The 18029-nt window shown below is 43.2% G+C and overlaps 7 non-coding genes across 7 annotated transcripts; 5 read left to right on the top strand and 2 right to left on the bottom strand.

The window, feature by feature from the left end:
* Positions 1-1314: 1314 nt before the first annotated feature.
* trnas-cga (transfer RNA serine (anticodon CGA)) lies at positions 1315-1396 on the bottom strand. The gene has a single exon. It is a non-coding gene; the product is annotated as a tRNA-Ser (tRNA).
* A 1067-nt stretch (positions 1397-2463) lies between these two features.
* Positions 2464-2557, top strand: trnai-uau (transfer RNA isoleucine (anticodon UAU)). Its single transcript has 2 exons — positions 2464-2501; positions 2522-2557. It is a non-coding gene; the product is annotated as a tRNA-Ile (tRNA).
* Positions 2558-3286: 729 nt separating this feature from the next.
* On the bottom strand, positions 3287-3368 carry trnas-cga (transfer RNA serine (anticodon CGA)). Its single transcript has one exon. It is a non-coding gene; the product is annotated as a tRNA-Ser (tRNA).
* A 631-nt stretch (positions 3369-3999) lies between these two features.
* Positions 4000-4093, top strand: trnai-uau (transfer RNA isoleucine (anticodon UAU)). Its single transcript has 2 exons — positions 4000-4037; positions 4058-4093. It is a non-coding gene; the product is annotated as a tRNA-Ile (tRNA).
* Positions 4094-4363: 270 nt separating this feature from the next.
* trnai-uau (transfer RNA isoleucine (anticodon UAU)) lies at positions 4364-4457 on the top strand. Its single transcript has 2 exons — positions 4364-4401; positions 4422-4457. It is a non-coding gene; the product is annotated as a tRNA-Ile (tRNA).
* Positions 4458-5716: 1259 nt separating this feature from the next.
* On the top strand, positions 5717-5810 carry trnai-uau (transfer RNA isoleucine (anticodon UAU)). Its single transcript has 2 exons — positions 5717-5754; positions 5775-5810. It is a non-coding gene; the product is annotated as a tRNA-Ile (tRNA).
* A 356-nt stretch (positions 5811-6166) lies between these two features.
* On the top strand, positions 6167-6260 carry trnai-uau (transfer RNA isoleucine (anticodon UAU)). Its single transcript has 2 exons — positions 6167-6204; positions 6225-6260. It is a non-coding gene; the product is annotated as a tRNA-Ile (tRNA).
* The last annotated feature ends 11769 nt before the right edge of the window (positions 6261-18029 follow it).

Here is an 18029-nt window from a genome sequence, read left to right as displayed (position 1 = left end):
TCGATCCATTATATTTCATTTTCACCACTTGAACAGGCACCAGTGGCACAATAATCAAATCTATGAACTAGCCTACAACAACCTTGGTCAGATGTTGGTTTAAGCTACTAGCGTCTAACAACAACTTTTCTCTAAATGCACAACCGACTTCCTGTATGATACCTTGTGTGGGTTTGCAAGAGGATATTTTTACACAGAGGCCCCTGGCTGTAGAAGTGATCCCCAGTTGCTTCAATGGTATTGGATTTGGATGCAACTCCTGCAATTAACTAATCAAATGTCTATGTTAGTTAATACCAGTAATATTTCTGCTTTGAACAGTTTAGTGTAGAATCTTCACAACAGGCCTCTTGAAGGTTTTACATGTCAATCTCCTGTTGACCAAGATAACGTCCTTCATAACAAACAGGTATAACTGGGTTGCGAAAAATAAGATTTGTGTTCTGACTTTCCATGCTCCAGTGGGGCAATCGGTCAGCGCGCAGTACTTATAAGACAGTGACCTGCAGAGTGATGCTGAGGTTTTGAGTTCGACCCTCACCTGGAGCAGTATGTTTTTGGTTTTAGGGAGCAGTGACTGGTCACAAGACACAACTAGTGAAAACTTCAGTCCTTCAGGTTCAGTCAGTAACTACCATGACATTTTGTGTGTGTGATCCTGCACTGCCTGCTGTCGGTGTTGTTCCAGATGACCGTGCTGAGGACAGAGAGCTGGTTGAGAGTCTCCATCATCTACATGCTCAGTGGTATCACTGGAAACCTGGCCTCAGCCATCTTCCTGCCTTATAGAGCGGAGGTACAGTGTCACCATCAAAACAAAACAGTACGAGCTACTGGTGTAGATTTTAATGGTAAACTATACTGGCACTCAGTAGCGGAGCCCCACCAGTCCCCTTAGGAAACCACATTAAAGTAAGTAATAAAGAAACACTAGTGTAAAGATAATAATACTTACTAAGTGTAAGGAATATAATACATATAGAAAATGTAATTAAACTAATATATACAGTGTGGCAACATATGTGTATTGTCAGACTATGCTATGTGAATGGATTGCACATGAACAATTGATATTGCACAGACAGAATGAATATTTCACAGTGAAGAGAGTAGTCCATGTATTTATACTGGGAGGAAGGAACAACCAGCAATACCTCTGCCCAGTGCTGTGATGGTATCCTGCAGGGGGTGGGACTAATTGTCCCAACACCTCCACTGAGTCAGGCAGGCAACTGAGTCAAGTCAGCAGTTGAAATGTAGGTTTCAAGAAGGTTTCAATCATTTAGTCAAGAGTCATTTAGTTCTAATGAAGTTCGTCATGAACAGGATTCGAACCTGTGCGGGGAAGCCCCATTGGATTTCGAGTCCAACGCCTTAACCTCTCGGCCAACGTGACATATTTACATGATATTAATATACACATTTCTCTGCAGAAAGTTATGATGGGCTATGAACTGATTGCAGCAGTGCAGGATGACCGCACATCCATAAAACTGAATGTTAGTCTGTGGGTCTGTGGGTTCATTTACATTAGCCTCTAGACATCAAACTAACTGGGTTGCTGGTATTACAAAAATGTAAAGTATCACTCTGCACCTGCACTGGTGAAAAGTTGGTGTATTTAACTAAACTACTGATGTTCATCTTCAAACTATAACCTAAAACTTTTTACTAACTGCACAACCTACTTCCTGTTTGATACCTTGTGTGGATTTGGAAGGGGATAGTTGTACACAGAGGCCCCTGGCTGAAGAAGTGATCCCTAGTTGCTTCAATTGTATTGGATTTGGCTGCAACGCTGTTTACTGCTGAAACTCCAAAAGTCTTTTGTGGACTCAAACACTTCACCCACCTTCCATCTGCATAGAGATGAGTAGAGTTAGTTATAGGGAGAGCCGGTGGACTAGTGGCAGAAAGTTGGACTATGGGCATAGAATCCAATGTTGGTCTTTGGTTCGACTCCACAGAGTGACAACACAAAAACATACCTGTACGGACAACACCTGGATCTGTTCCCCACTATCTAATTGCCAACCCCAACCCACTGTGTAAGTGCTCCTGAGCAAGGCACCTTACTCCCCCAACACCTGCTCCCCGGGCACTGTGCATGGCTGCCCACTGCTCTGTGTGTCCTCCTGTGTTCACCAGATGGGACAAAAGCAGAGAACAAATTTCCCCTCATTTGCATGTTGTGTGTGGGACCAATAAATGTTTTACTTATATTTTTCTGTGAGCTGTACCATTAATGCTTTGGAGACATAGTATATTTATGTAGAAAAAATGAAATGTCTATGTTAGTTAATACCAGTAATATTTCTGCTTTGAACAGTTTAGTGTAGCTCTTCACAGCAGGCCTCATGAAGGATTGACATGTCAACATCTTGTTGACCAAGATAACATCTTTCATAGCAGACAGGTGTAACTGGACGAATAAAAATAGAATTCATGTTCTGGACTTTCAAGGCTCCAGTGGCGCAATTGGTCAGCGCGCAGTACTTATAAGACAGTGACCTGCAGAGCGATGCTGAGGCTGTGAGTTTGACCCTCACCTGGAGCAGTAATTTTTGACTTTGTTGGTGGGAGAAGTGACTGGTCACGAGACACAACTTCAGTTTCACTCAGTCTTTACCTTGTGTGTGTGCGTGTGTGTGTGTGTGTGTGTGTGTGATTCTGCACTGCCTGCTGTCGGTGTTGTTCCAGATGACCGTGCTGAGGAAAGAGAGCTGGTTGAGAATCTCCATCATCTACATGCTTTGTGGCATCACTGGAAACTTGGTCTCAGCCATCTTCCTGCCTTATAGAGCGGAGGTACAGTGTCACCATCAAAACAAAACTGTACGACGTACAGTCCCCTTACACAACCACATTAAAGTGAGTAATAAAGCAACACTAGTGTAAAGATAATAATACTTACTAAGTGTAAGGAATATTCTAAATATAGAAGAATGTAAATGGAATTAAATTAATATACACAGTGTAGCGAGAGGCAACATACGGCAGTGTGAGAATATGTTCTGTGAATGGATTGCACATGAACCATTGATATTGCACAGTGAAGAATGTCAAAACAGAGTGCAGTCCATGATGGGTGTATGTAGTTCTACTGGAAGGAGATCTGGTTGTACAATCTTACTGCTGCAGGAAGGAACGACCAGCGGTACCTCTGCCCAGTGATGTGATTGTGTCTTGCAGGGGGTGGGACCACTTGTCCATCACCTGTCCTAACACCTCCAGTCAGCAGTTGAAATATAATCCAAAGGAAGATTTCAACAGTTCTGAAGAAGAACGTCACGAACAGGGTTCGAACCTGTGCAGGGAAACCCCATTGGATTTCGAGTCCAACGCCTTAACCTCTCGGCCACCGTGACATATCTACATGATATTAATATACAAATTTCTCTGCAGACAGTTATGATGGGCAGAGAAGTATATGAACTGATTGTAGTGGTGCAGGATGATCACACATCCATAAAACTGGATGTTATTCTGTGGGTCTGTGGGTTAATTTACATCAGCCTCCAGACAACAAACTAACTTTTCACTAACTGCACAACATACTTACTGTTTGATACCTTGTGTGGGTTTGGAAGAGGATAGTTTTATTTCAGAGGCCCCTGGCTGAAGAAGTGATCCCCAGTTTCTTCAATTGTATTGGATTTGGCTGCAACGCTGTTTACTGCTGAAACTCCATAGGTCTTTTGTGGACTCAAACACTTCACCCACCTTCCATCTGGATAGTGATGAGTAGAGTTAGTTACATTTTTCTGTGAAGTATTCTTTTAATGCTTTGGAGACAAAGTATATTTATGTGGAAAAATAAGATGTCTATGTTAGTTAATACAATTAATCCTTCTGCTTTGAACAGTTAAGTGTAGATTTTTAACAACAGGCCTCATGAAGGTTTGACATGTAAATCTCTTGCAGACCAAGATAACATCTTTCGGAGCCGACAGGTGTAACTGGACGAATAAAAATAGAATTCATGTTCTGACTTTCAAGGCTCCAGTGGCGCAATCGGTCAGCGCGCAGTACTTATAAGACAGTGACCTGCAGAGCAATGCTGAGGTTGTGAGTTCGACCCTCACCTGGAGCAGAATTTTTTTACCTTAGTGGTTGGAGAAGTGACTGTTCATGAGACACAACCCAAACCTTGAGTAAAGGTGTTGCATTCACCTTGAACTCTCCATTCTAACATGTCAGAGACACAATTCACTTATTGTAAAAATGACTCTCTTTTTGATACAGTGTGAAGGTGCAAGATAATATTCTTAGAAAGAAACAACTGGATGAATTCATGACTTTTTCTTTCCTCATTAAAAAAGCAAAATGTTTAATTTATCTTCATATTCCATGTGAAATGTAGGCTCCAGTGGCGCAATCGGTCAGCGCGCGGTACTTATAAGACAGTGTCCTGCGGAGTGATGCCGAGGTTGTGAGTTCGACCCTCACCTGGAGCAGTCGACTTTTATCAGAAGGGTTGGTGGGAGAAGAAATCATTCACTGATACAATGCTTAGCCTTTATCTGCTCTGACGAGAAGAAAGTTGAGACCTTAACTTTCATTCAGCAGCTTCCTCTGTGTTTTTCAATGGAAGAGGCCATCTACAGCTCTTTGTACACGTGACACTTTAAAAAGAAGGCTTTCTTACTCTTTTGGGACTTTTACAAGTGACGCCCCAAGTTTCTTGGAGACAAAGTCCTTATAGACTCTCCTGTTTCTTCCCTAACAGTTACCTGGCTTATTCTTCTGGTGTTTTCTTTACCTGTGACAAAATATAAGATGACTTTTCACCTCCCTAGCATCCCTGAAGATCCTTATGCCTCACTGAATGTATCAGTCTCACTCTTCATTGCTTGTTTAATTATTTTTTTGTAGGAGGGGGAGGGGTGGCCACTAGATGGCAGCACAGGACCTACAACTTACAAGTGGTACAACACGACTGCAGCTCAGGGTATAAAACTGCAATTACAACAACAACATGCTGGTGTTGTCCTTGTGTTGTTCTGTGGGATTTGAATGTCATTAATTCAAGCAGGAGGTTTATTAGCGTGCAGAACTCTTATTGGTGCCCCTGATGCTCCCTTTGTGCTGTAGCACTGGGTTTGTTCATCCTGCCGCCCCCCCTCCTCCTCTCTTTGAGTGCAGACACACACACACACACACACACACACACACACACACACACACACACACATATCACCCAGGAATTTATTAAGTCGTGTCTGTAATTGAGACTAAATAAGTGTGTACTCATGTTAGAGAGGCGCTCCCACAGGCTGAGCAGCACTCATCTGCATGCAAAATACAACAGTAAAACTTCTGTTTGCACCTGAGTGCTGCATTAAGTTGAATTTGATTTAGTAATTATGTATCCCCAAAAGTCTGTACTATTAAAATACAATCATCAAAATAAAATGAACAAAGCCTATATAGTTTGAAAGCTAATTCCATAGGCAGTATATTTGCATAACTTTTGCACTCCACTTTTTTCTGAAGTCTTAAAAAAAAAAATGAGCAATTGAATAACTACCTCAAATCAGAGAGTGGGACTAATGACCTGTACTGCAGCCAGCCACCAGGTGGCGATTGAGACCATTTGGCTTCACTTCCGTGGGGCAGTCATGTCATGTAACTTTACATACCATAGATATTCTTGATCAACTCGTTAACTCGTTTCATTTGTCAGCCTTTTTAACCTTTTAAAGCACTTACCCAGGCTCCAGTGGCGCAATCGGTCAGCGCGCAGTACTTATAAGACAGTGACCTGCGGAGTGATGCTGAGGTTGTGAGTTCGACCCTCACCTGGAGCAGTAGCGTTTTACCTTGGTGGTTGGTGGGAGAAGTGACTGAGAACGAGACAGAACTGGTGTAGACTTCGGTCCTGCAGTTTCACTCAGTAGCTGCCTTGAATAAAGGTATTGCATGTTGTTGGTACATTTAAAATAAACCTTCAAACTGTAACCATATTCACTTTGAACTCTCCATTATAACAGTTCAGAGGCACAATTCACTAACTTTAAGAACTAATCCCTTTTTGATACATTTTGCGTAGGTGCAAGATAATATTCCTAGAACAAAGCCACTGGTTGAATTCATGACCTTTGCTTTCCTCATCAAAAAAGGACAACGCTATCTTCTTTTTCAATGTAAAATCAGCATTTATCAGGCTCCAGTGGCGCAATCGGTCAGCGCGCGGTACTTATAAGACAGTGACCTGCGGAGTGATGCCGAGGTTGTGAGTTCGACCCTCACCTGGAGCAGTATGGTTTTAGCATGGTGGAAGTAGACACCAGAAATCACTGACTGTGAACTGTTAAACATAGGTAAAGGAATTCTGCTATGTTTGCCGTCGTTGGTCGCTGGCTAACTAGTCCACAGGTAGAAATCAGGATATTTGCTGAGAGAGTCAATTAAAAAAGGAAAGCTATCCCTTTGTAGGAAGATTTCGATCTAGATCTTGTCATAGATTACTTATGTACGACTAGGTGGGTTGCAGTTCTCTGCCCCTCTCCCCTTTTTGTCATAAAAGCTGGCGGAGCAGCGAACTCTGACGAAATAATGACCCTTCTAACTCACCGATCCCGGAAAATCATCTCGGGACTCGTCTTATTCTGTCATCTGGTGGGTGCTTGGCCTAATAGAGGCAGCACCGAGAACCATTAGACCCCCTCCCCCACTCGCTGCCACCCCCATCCCCGGCAGACTCCTCATTGGAAATTATCTCTCCCCGCTCCTCCCACCTCCCCCCCTCCGCACACTTGTCTTCTCCCTTCTCCAGTCCACCTCCATCCCGTCGCATCCTCCTACTCCCTCGCCCCCTTTCCATTTCATGCCTCCCTATTTCCATCACTCATTCATCATTTGGTTTTTCCAAATCTCCCTCCCCCCGCCACTCCATCATGGCTCCTATAGAGATGGAAATGTGTCATGTAGACGATGGTATCTACGAGCCATTGATCAGCATCAAATGGGCCACACTTAGATACCACACGGCCCTCCTCAACTCATCACGTCTCTTAAGTGATGGTTGAAAATTAAGCAGTTCTGCGTCAGCAGCAGAAAAAATAGAGAGACAGACAGACAGACAGACAGACAGACAGATAGATAGATATATAGATAGATAGATAGATAGATCGATAGATAGATAGTCAGATAGATAGATAGATAGATAGATAGATAGATAGATAGATAGATAGATAGATAGCTGTTCTGTCAGCCCCGAAAGGCGACCCTGAAATGGGACCCTGACAGCTGGCCAACAGGTGGTCACTGACAGACCCTCTCTCTTCATTGTGCTTGGAACAACCAAGACACACACACACACACTCCTCAGACTCAGCACCGAGGCCATCAGGTGTGTGTGTGTGTGTAAGAGTGTGTGTGTGTGTGAGGGGGGGGGGGGTAGGCCTAGTACACACCTGTCTGACGATCCCACCTATGACAGAGTTGATGGAGAGTAATGTTATAGATCCCTCCCCACAAAAAAACACATGGCTCATACACCACCTGGACTGTGTGTGTTTGTGTGTGTGTGTGTGTGTGTGTGTGTGTGTTTAATTTACTTGTTTAAGTCCAATGCGGAATTCTGTATCATTCTATCAATTTTGTATTTACTATTTCTTCCTCTGGTCTTTCTGTAAAAATGAAGTATGTTTCGGGGATTTACCTTTATTTAACGTTTATTTAGAGTGCATGGTCAAAAGCACATGGCCTGAGTCCATTCAGGGTATGTCCGAATTTATTTATGCTCTTTTAACAGCAGGACAAGAAGGTCACTGTGTCAAGCACATGGCTCAGACGGGTTGTAAGTAGTCTCTTAATTAAACGTGGCTTTGTTTTGTGTGTAACATGCAATAATCCAATCAGCGCGTGAGCTCATTTCCTTTTAAAGCCGGGCTTGCAGAGCACCTTGTATTCCTGGAAATTCACTGGCTGTTCATTTGCATTTGCATCCAATAAGACGGAGTGAAAGGAAATTACGAGTTTCTCCCTTACGGTGAAAGGGAAAATCTGTACGTCTTCAAGGAAGATGTTTTGACTGGATATGCTGGTTTTGTTTCACATGAAGTGTAGGTATCATAGAGATTGTCAAATGCAACATCGAGCTGCACGGAACTCTGGAGATTGTTCGTCAACAAGAATGAAGCCAGGGGAAATAACTGGACATAGTACTGTGATGTAGCTCACTTCCTGAGCAACCCCCTCTACACACACATTTCCCTGTCACCTCCAGAGAACAGCCGTCCTCTTCCTTACCATGTGTCCTCCAGCCGTCCTGAAGACCTGCTCTTATTCTCCACTCATAGGCTCCCAGTCGCCACACGCACACACACACACACACACACACACACGCACGCAAGCACACGCACGCACACAAACACACATGCACACACACACACACACACACACACACACACACACACACACTCACCTCATTAGTGATCACTCTTTCCATCAATGCCCTCTTACAATCTCTCTGATGGTTAGTAATTCTCTCTCTCTTTCTCTCTCTCTCGCCGTGCAACCTCCCCTCAGTGGGTTAATTCTCTCCGGATTCATTTTCATGGCACTGTTATCAGACATTCGCACAGCACACATGGGACACATACAGGAAGGAGGAGAAGAAGTGAAGAGATTGTCAAAAAACAAACAAATAAAAAGAACAGGACTAAAAAAATCAAGGTGCAGCAAGAAAATATGAAATGATCAAATAAGATGAAGTTTAAGCAGGGTATCCCTCAGGGATCAGTGCTAGGTCCCCTAGTATTTAGTTTAAATAAATGATCTTCCACAACAGGGCCACAGGGTGGAATTGCAAACGTATGTGTCATACATCAAGTCATAGAATTGGTGAGACATACAGCCCCCTAATTTTTATATTCACAAAAGGGGAAAATAGTTAGTTTCTCAATTAAAAGTCAATCATGTAATAATAGAAACTTTCTCCGTAGAGAACGCAGCAGAAGATTCTCCAATCAGACACAATCACAACAACCCAGAACTCTCCAGAGCGTTAAGGTGAGGGCTGGTGTACTGTACCAATCCCGCTGTGGAAATCACATGTTTTTGTAAACAGTGAATGGAAACCAGTGTCGGCCCTCATCACAGGAAGCTCTCGGATCTCGTTGTGTTTCCAAGTTTGCATCTTTGTCAACTAACCGCTTTTTGCTTGGGATGAACCAGCTGGATGACTTACAGCTGTTTCTCACATTGGCGTATTCAGGACATTATCCAGAAAGCAGTTTCTGTCTTCCAAGTTCCTCACAGAACTAAGTTCCTCAAGTCACTGCAGAGGTTGATTCTTCCACTTTAACATGTTATGCTTTATAACCTGAATATTTATATGAAACACTGAAGTTTTCACTAGAAAAACACACTCAAAACAAGTCCCATTATATCCTTATCAGAATATGAGATTATCCCAATTTAACATTTCGACTTTACAGTGTGAAGAAAAAGTGAGTGAGCACATCTAAATTCCAATGTTATACACATATACGTTACAGTCATCAGTAGAAAGTGGCTGTTCCACATTGCGTATGTATTGTTCGCAGTGAGACGTTCTGTCCCCACTCCTCAGCAATGGGTCAATAAGGACGCCGAGATGTACGGAAGGGGCCATTGTGTCCGGTGTAAGACAAGCAGGACTAATCATTGTACAAGGCAAGTCTGGGCCTGTCCAAAGCCAGGAGTGGCCGCCAGTCAGTCGAGATGGTGCGACGGGCCACGGTGACTCAGCACAGGTCGATGAGAAGGACACACACACACACACACACACACACACACACACACACACACACACACACACACACACACACACACAGTAAATGAGACACCATAATTATTGTGCAGCTTTTTTAATCCGGATTTGCGTCTTCATTTTAAATTAACATTTACGTTAACTTTAACGTTTTACAATACATGACAATACACACCTAATGGTGTTCATTATTTGAATTATTATTTATTTTATAATTAATATTGTATTATACTTTACTAAATTAAGGTCTAACAAATTAAGTACATAATCAATTCGGGCAATATGTTGTGTTGTTACAGATTAAATAAAAATTTGCTCCAGCTTGACTGACTACAACACCAAATGCTACTTAAACGAATCCACCAATTGTAGTCTAATTATTATTTAATACTTGGGGAGATGGGGATATCATGGGTACTTTTTCCTTTGATACTTTAAGCACTTCATGCTCGGGGAACCGTCTCAAAGCTGGGGGATATTGGCAACTTGAGTAATGATAGAAAGTGCTGGTGGGGAAAGGCAGCATGACGAACAGCTCACTCCAAGCTGACTGTCTGTTTGCAAGAACAAACACACTCGCATTCCTCGATGTCTCCTCATGGTAACCACCTGAATTTGTTGCGGGGATCTTCTCTGCGTGACCCGAACAAACTCCAGGAGTAGATGTTCAAATAGAACTCGATCGCGCTGAAACTAATACAGCATGACATATCCTGCAACTGTTCAAATCACTAACTGACGCAAATATGCAAACACAAAACAAATGTCCTCCCTCCCCCGAATAAATAATATTAACCTAACTCACAGCAGGACATAGTGTTCCACCTCCCTGAGCATGGCGGAGGCACATTTCTGTTGGTCAATCATCAGCGTCTTCTCCGTCAAGACGACCGTGAAATAGGATCTCATTGTTATGGTGGTGACCAAATGCAAAGGAACATTTTGTAACAGGGCAACTGACTACAGCAGCTCTCAGACATGCACTGAAACTCCAGACATTTTTCCGGAAATTATGCCGATCGGCTGTATGTGAGAAAGCAAATGTCCGGGTCAATTGTATCTCACATTTCCAGAACATTTACTGTCAGCCCCCCTCTAAAGAAATGCCTGGAAAATGTAGGAATGTAGGAACACAGCAGCCAAAGGTCCAGAAAATTCCAAGTAATAGAGTGTGTATAACATGTAATGGATGCAAACTGAAAACAAAAAAATATATATACAAAAAAAAGACTTGCCATACACATAAGAGACACTGATGAAGATAGATTCAAGAGCTTTTGATGACAAGTGCCAGTGCCGATGTGCTGCAAACAAATCGTGAATTTCAAATGGAATTATAATGGAATGTTTATGCTATTTCCTGCCTCACCTGAATGTTCCATACATATTCCTGTTGTGATCTAACCCGGACAATCTCCTGCTTCATATGTGAATGCCTTTGACCAGAGTTATTATCGTACAACTCCAGGTGACCAGTGTATATCTTTCATTTCTGGTTATCGCTCATCCAAGACGTCACAGATACAGTGGGGCTCAGATTTGTTTAGCTCTTGTTTGAACTTGTGAGACCACCTATTGATCTATTCTTTAGTTTGAGTCTATTTGAAACAAGTTTGCTTCACATTTGGTACGAACACAACACAATGATTCAGACTCTACACGTTTGCCTCCATTAGACATGTAACACATGCGCCCAAAGCAGCCATCCTGCCTGATCCCGATGCAAATCATCCTCAATCACAGCAATTCCACTTTTCCAAATGTCTTCACATGTCATCTCTTTCTCTCCTCAACCTCCTCCATTATACTCCCGGAGCAGCGAATCACAGCCCCCCTTGTCCGAGATTACAATTTGACAACCAAATCAGCATCTAAGGAGGAACCATGTGCCACAGGATGAGCCCGGACTAAACACTATCATCAACGTCCATATAAAGTGCAATTTTCTCCCTGACTTGATATTCCTGAAACTTGTTTGAAAATGCTCGTGTTGATGGGCGACAGCATTGACTGGTCTTCCGTCCTCTGTGAATAAGGCCATTTTCACTCAGAGTTCGAAAAATTGATCTTGAACTTCCGCAATCAGCTAATCCACATCATCTGATAACTGAGAGGAATCAGTTTCGAGTGAGCCGGTAGAAGAACTTGGTGCGTGAGGGGAAGTCCTGTGTTTGCTGGGTGCAACCAGTGGAAAATTCCACAGGCGACCCCGCGCCTCGGATAGATCATTACCCCTGCAGCAGCTTCTGTCAATACGTATAAAAGGATTAAGGTTAAAACTCTTTCCTCTCGCTGCTTATCACTAGACATTTGTAAACTCCACTTTAGTCTGTTGTGGTGATCCTGTTTTATCTCTGTAGGTGTGTCTCTTGTGTGAGGTGGGGAGAACACACACACTCGGCTACATACACAACCTGCACTTGTCAGCTGTTTAATCTCAAACTCTCCAATGTGTTTACTGTGGATCACCTGCGTCAATAGTGGTTGGATTTAGCTCTTCTTCAAGATTAGCACCTCACTCTTTGTTTCCTCATCTGTGTGTGTGTGTGTGTGTGTGTGTGTGTGTGTGTGTGTGGTTGTGTGTGTTTGTGTGTGTGCAATGGAGCGATAGAGGCACTTACATTATAACAGAAAGAAATGCTAAGAAGTGTGGCCGTATCATATATCCCAGCTTTTGTGTGACGGTTGGGTATGGGTGTACTTGTTCTCATAAGAATCACTACTGAATATCCTCCTCTGCTTTCTTGGCGCCGTGCAGCCATCATCTTTCATTTCTGACAGGCTTTGTGGCATCGCCGGGGCAAGCTTGGACTTGCACAGCCAGCCCTCCCAAGGTCTGAGGCATGCACACACACACACACTCACAAACACACACACTTTCACTCACACAAACACACCCTCTCCTCCAATCAAATGGAGACCTAACAACATTACAGATTTTTGGAGAAAATGTGGCCCTTCAGAAGAGGCCAATCATTTGTGGCTTCTGATAAAGAGGTTTTACTCGCCCACTGACCCGTCTGACCTCTAGCCACCGGCAAAGTGAGGGCTGCAAGATTTTGTGGCGCTGTTATTTTTATCTCTGCCAAGAAGGTCGGGTTTTTCGCCCCTGTCCCTCTTTGTGTTCTGGTGGATTGGATTGTTTGTCAGCAATGTTTCGCAGAACTTTGCAAGATACTTGGTGAAGGATCAGGTGATGGATTTATAAAAAAATGTAATCAGTTTGTATAAGATTGAGAGATTGAGATTGATATGGTCACCAATTTGCCAGGGCATAATTTGTGGATCTTGTTAAATCAATCAGGCACATCTAGATGACTGATATCTAGGCTGTGGAATTTGGTGCTCATGTTGGATCCAAGGATTCTGTTTGGCCTTGGTACAGGTTTGTGTTCTCCTGAGTATCATTGTATGGTTAAGGTTATGTTTTAGCCTCTGTTTGCATGATTACGGAAAAGTTACTCAACCGATTTCCATTAAAATAGGTGTGGATCCAGATTAAGGGACAGAAATACTGAGTTTTTATAATTTTGTGAAGATCCAAATTGAAATATTAATGTAGTGGATTGTTGAGCCTTGGTGGAGGTATGCATGAATCATCTCTAGAGTTTGTGGGCATAGATGATTTTCGTTACTGCTCATTTTACTCATAAATGTAAGTTGAACAGAAATTTGACTTGGCTTCACTATTTTAGTGAGGAAAAACTAATTATTTCAAATTTGTATGCATTCTATGAGTTTCTGTCTGTTGCTCAAGAGGGGATGAAACTCTTTTAAGCATATTTGTGAAAACAGCATCTAATTTTCAGACCTTTGTAGAATCGTTCCAAGGGTGGATGAATAATAAAATACCAGCAGGACATGCTGATTCACTCCGCCTGCTATTACCATGTCTGGTCTTGAAACAGTCTGGTCATAATCACCATTTCCTTTATTCTTCCTCCTAAGTTAAACACCAAACAATTTGTCCTTAACCGTTTTCCTGTCTATTCAAACTGCAACTCTCCAATTGGGTACATAAAACCAAACCCCTCCCCTTTCTCCCCTGATAAAACCAAGTACATAAACCCAACAGTTCCACCATCCAGTCTCCTTTCCTTGGTGGTATACACCCAGCAGACACAACAAGTGTGATGTTGGCTGTTTACAGGGGGGCCTAGCCGGGCCTGCCAGGGTCTTTATGGTCTGGGGTGGGTTGCAGCAGTGAATAGGCCCCTGCCAGTAGCCGGCGGTGGTCAGGGTTGTACATAGGAGAGGGTCTCCGCAGGCAGCCATTGTCATGGTAAACGGGGGCTTGAATGGGAGAGGATGGGCAGGACACAGACATTAAACAGAGGAAAACACGAGGAGGGGAGGGAGAGGAGACAAACACTCGACCACCTCAGAGATGGCACACATGCGAGCGAGTATTGAGGCCCTGAGCATCTTCCTCGACCCTCAGACACAATAAACTATACTACCACATCGACACTGGGCCGTATCGCCAAAAGCGCCTGAATCTCTTTGTCTCGTCGTCTTCTAAGTCTATTGCACAGCTTTTTCATCCTAATTTTTTTTATTTGTCCATTGGGTGGTAGGAACATCATCAACACGGCCACTCACTCATGTTGGCATTTACCTGTTGTATCCTTAGATGGGCTCACTTGGACAAATTACTAAGGGGCTGGCAGGATAATTTCCGAAGCATCTGACTGACATTTGAATTTCACATGGTGAATTGTAAGGAAATATCAGAGGTCAGCGCATGTCTAAATTAAAATATAGTGAATGAAGATGAATTAAGGTTAGCCTCTGTGCAATTTGTTGATAAGCAGGTTGATAAGCAGGAACTGGACACTTACTTATACATTCATAAGGTGTTTGTTGCTACTAAAGCCGCAGACCATTAGTCCTCTGTCCAGCTAATGCTGCACGATAGAGCCTTTTTATCTGTTAGTTATGAAGGTTAATACACTGTTGCATATTGTATCTTTGTGGCTGGAAACACAATGGGAGCGTTTGTCAGCTGCCTGCTTGGAGCACGGAGGGCAGAAAAAGGGTTAAAAGGCTCCGGCTGCCTGATAATCCTCTGCCGTTAAAAGCCCTCCAGAAAGACGTGTGTGAGGTAATCAGTAAAAGATTCAAGTGTGCCAGTGTGTGTGTGTGTGTGTACACAGAGGCACACACATGCACTCACACGGAAGCACGAACTCCACTGAATGGACAAAAAGGGAGGGAAACGACCGACTTGAGGAGGGAAGAAAAAGAGAATAAACACTCCTCCTCCCATTTTTTTTGTTTCTCTTTTTCGCCCCTTTTCTCCTCTCCTTTCCCTCGCTCCCTGCTGTGTGTTGGACAATGTGACAGAAATGATCACCACAGTTCCCTTTCAAGAGAGCAAACACACACACACACAGTCAGATCCAAGGATGGCTGATGTGACCTTTTTTCCATTCTTCTCAGTCTTGTATTTCTCTGTCTTCCTCTTGTTCACTCCTGCTCTTCTTGTCAGTCGTCTTTGCGGGCAGTATAGGACGTCCTTGTGAGACACAACTATTTCAGTGTGGCCACGAACAACTTTTTCTATCCACTGCCTCCTGGGGCAGGCAGGAAAAATCCGGAAAAATGTCCAGATCAACTGACTCGCATAAATATACCTGGATAACTTCTGGTAAATGTCTGGAGTTCAGTGCGTGTCTGAAAGCAGCTTAAATCCCCTCCAGCTCTGTCATCCATAATGTGATATTAATTATTGTATATGACTAAAAGGAGGCTGCATAATGTATGTCACCTGTTCCCTCTACATTTCTGGATATGCCGCCCAACAAAGATTTGACCATTGAACCCCAAATATATTCCTTCATAATTTCCCATGGCCATAATTCTTCCCCTCCCTGGCTCAGATGGACCCAATCAGTCTCTGGCTAATGATCTTCAATTGCCCTCTGTGTCGTAGCATCGAGCATTCAAAATTTGGCATTTAGATGTTTAATTGACTGTCACCGATAATGGGATTGTGTTCAGTCAACCTGGGTAACACGAGCGGCGGCACAAAGCCTATGAAACTGTCAGAAAGAGGGAGGGAGCAGCAGAGAAAGAACACTGACCACATTTCCGACTACAGTACATATCGGTAATTAGTATTTTAGTTAATTGGTACATTCCTCCTGTCTATCCTGGTGAGATTGTGCAGCAATTCATTTCTAACACAACTCCACAGACACAAATGGAAGATAAACCCTGCGGCTCTTATTCTGTGCAAAAAAAAATGCAGTGTGAAATTCAGCCAAAGCTAAGGTGACAGCTTACTGTTTACTGTAACGCTAATTTAAAACTCCCTCCCTTTATTAATTTGTTTAGATGAGTGGTGTCAGTGTATTTAACATCATGTTTCATTTGTTCTCTAAAATGGTTTAATCCATTAACAATTGGACATACTGGCCCAGTCCCAATGTAAGGGCTACATCCTTTGTGGGCTGCATTTGAAGACAGTGGCTCGACAAGCTGGTGGATCCTTCGTGGGCAAACCTATTCCACGGTTCCTTGTAAAGCATTGACAAATCCAACAAGCTAGCTGTGCAGGTCACAGTAAGGGCAGCGGCTCACAGAAGCTAATGTTTCAAAGCCAATGCAAATTTAAAATGGTCTGTGGATCGGTCTAGTTTCTGTTCAGCCTTCGCCTTCCGTGCCCAACTAGACCAAGTCCTCGGAAGGATGCGGCGGCCCTGGATTCGGACAGGGTGTCTGTTACAGGCTTAAGGTGTTAGGTTTGGTAGCAGCAAGTTCTAATCACTTCTTTCCTTAATGAAAACCTTATATCGAGGCTACAGGTCTGTCTTGTGCGTTAAGATCAAAAGGAAAGTGACCTTTAAAAGGGTCAGTGGGACAAGTAGAACAGGCCACATGTTGTGATCAGTCTCTGAGCTGAAACATTCTGCGCTAATGGCAACTATCTGTCTACAGGGAATGTTTTTAAACTGAGGGAAAATAGCAGAGAGAAGTTAGTTTGCTGGGGAGGTTTTTACATGAATGAGTCATGGATCTGTCCTCAGACAGAGATTATTATCAATTTAATGTCTGTACATCTAGTGACTGCTTGAGGCGAACAAACACAAACTGAGAAAACACTTATGGAAGGCAACAACTTTCTTTGGTCTGAGTACATTGTTTCTTTACCTTATTTGAGCACTTTACCATCATATTTCAGATTTGTTCTAAAGGGCCCATTTAGCCTTTTGACGCAGTTCAAGGTTTCTTTGTTGAGCAAGGCTACTTCATGCCTTTCGAAACATGCAAAGGGCAAACGCCAAAGATGGCTACACATGGATGTTACACACACAATGAACACACACAAATACACGTGCGGTGTGTGCCCACTGCAGTTTGCGGGTAGTTGGCCTCTTCCCTGCAGCCTCCCAGAGGAACAAGGATGTTAACTGGCATTGTTGGGGGGCCAGAGCTGAGGGTGGGTTTTAATAGCTCATGATTACTCTGGAGAGGGGAGCCCATAATTACAACCACAAATGATTTCACGCCCCTCACCCCCATGATGTGCTCTGAACCTAATCACGGGGAAGCACAGAAGGGGTGTAGCGGAGGAACCGGAGCTTCGACAAAAGAGGCCTCCCCTTTGTTTGCTGACAGGAAATCGAGAAAATGAAATGTGCCGCGTCTCACGAAGTAAGAGCGCTGCGCCGCGGAATGGAAAGTTTGCAGAGTTCTCCAGCTACATCTCTGACATGCTGATCGTACAAGCACCCATTGTGGTCTTTAGTGTTGAAACGGTAATTTGTTAACCTTTGATGAGACGCACTCCTCTTCCCAAAGCCAGAATAAAGACTTTACCAGACATATCAGACAAAATGGCAAAAGAGCAAATATTAACAATTGGCAAAAAATAAAAATAAGAGACCAATGTTTAAATGAAATAAGTTATATCACTGTGTCCCCTTAACTAGTGATTGTCTCTGCCAGTATGTGTCACAGTTTCTCTTACACAGCGAGCTGACACCCTTTCACAGCTTCCCGACTATCGTCTCAAAGCATTATTAGTCACTGCCTTATTTGTCTTTGCATCTTTTATCCAATGAGGGTAGACAAAGGGCTTCCACACAAACCCCGGAGACGAGCACAATGCGGGGACTTTGGGCACTTTCACTGCATTTCAATGTAATTTCTCCCAGAAAATTACAGACATCTTGACCTTGTTGTCCTCGAACATGGCAACAGCCTTGCAAACACAGAAATGCACTCACACATGCTTTGATGCTACTTGACAATGAAACCGAGT

The sequence above is a fragment of the Platichthys flesus genome, chromosome 20 (assembly GCF_949316205.1).
Source record: "Platichthys flesus chromosome 20, fPlaFle2.1, whole genome shotgun sequence".
Taxonomy (NCBI): domain Eukaryota; kingdom Metazoa; phylum Chordata; class Actinopteri; order Pleuronectiformes; family Pleuronectidae; genus Platichthys; species Platichthys flesus.
The sequence above is the reverse complement of the archived record's forward strand: the minus strand, read 5'-3'. Positions and strand labels throughout refer to the sequence as shown.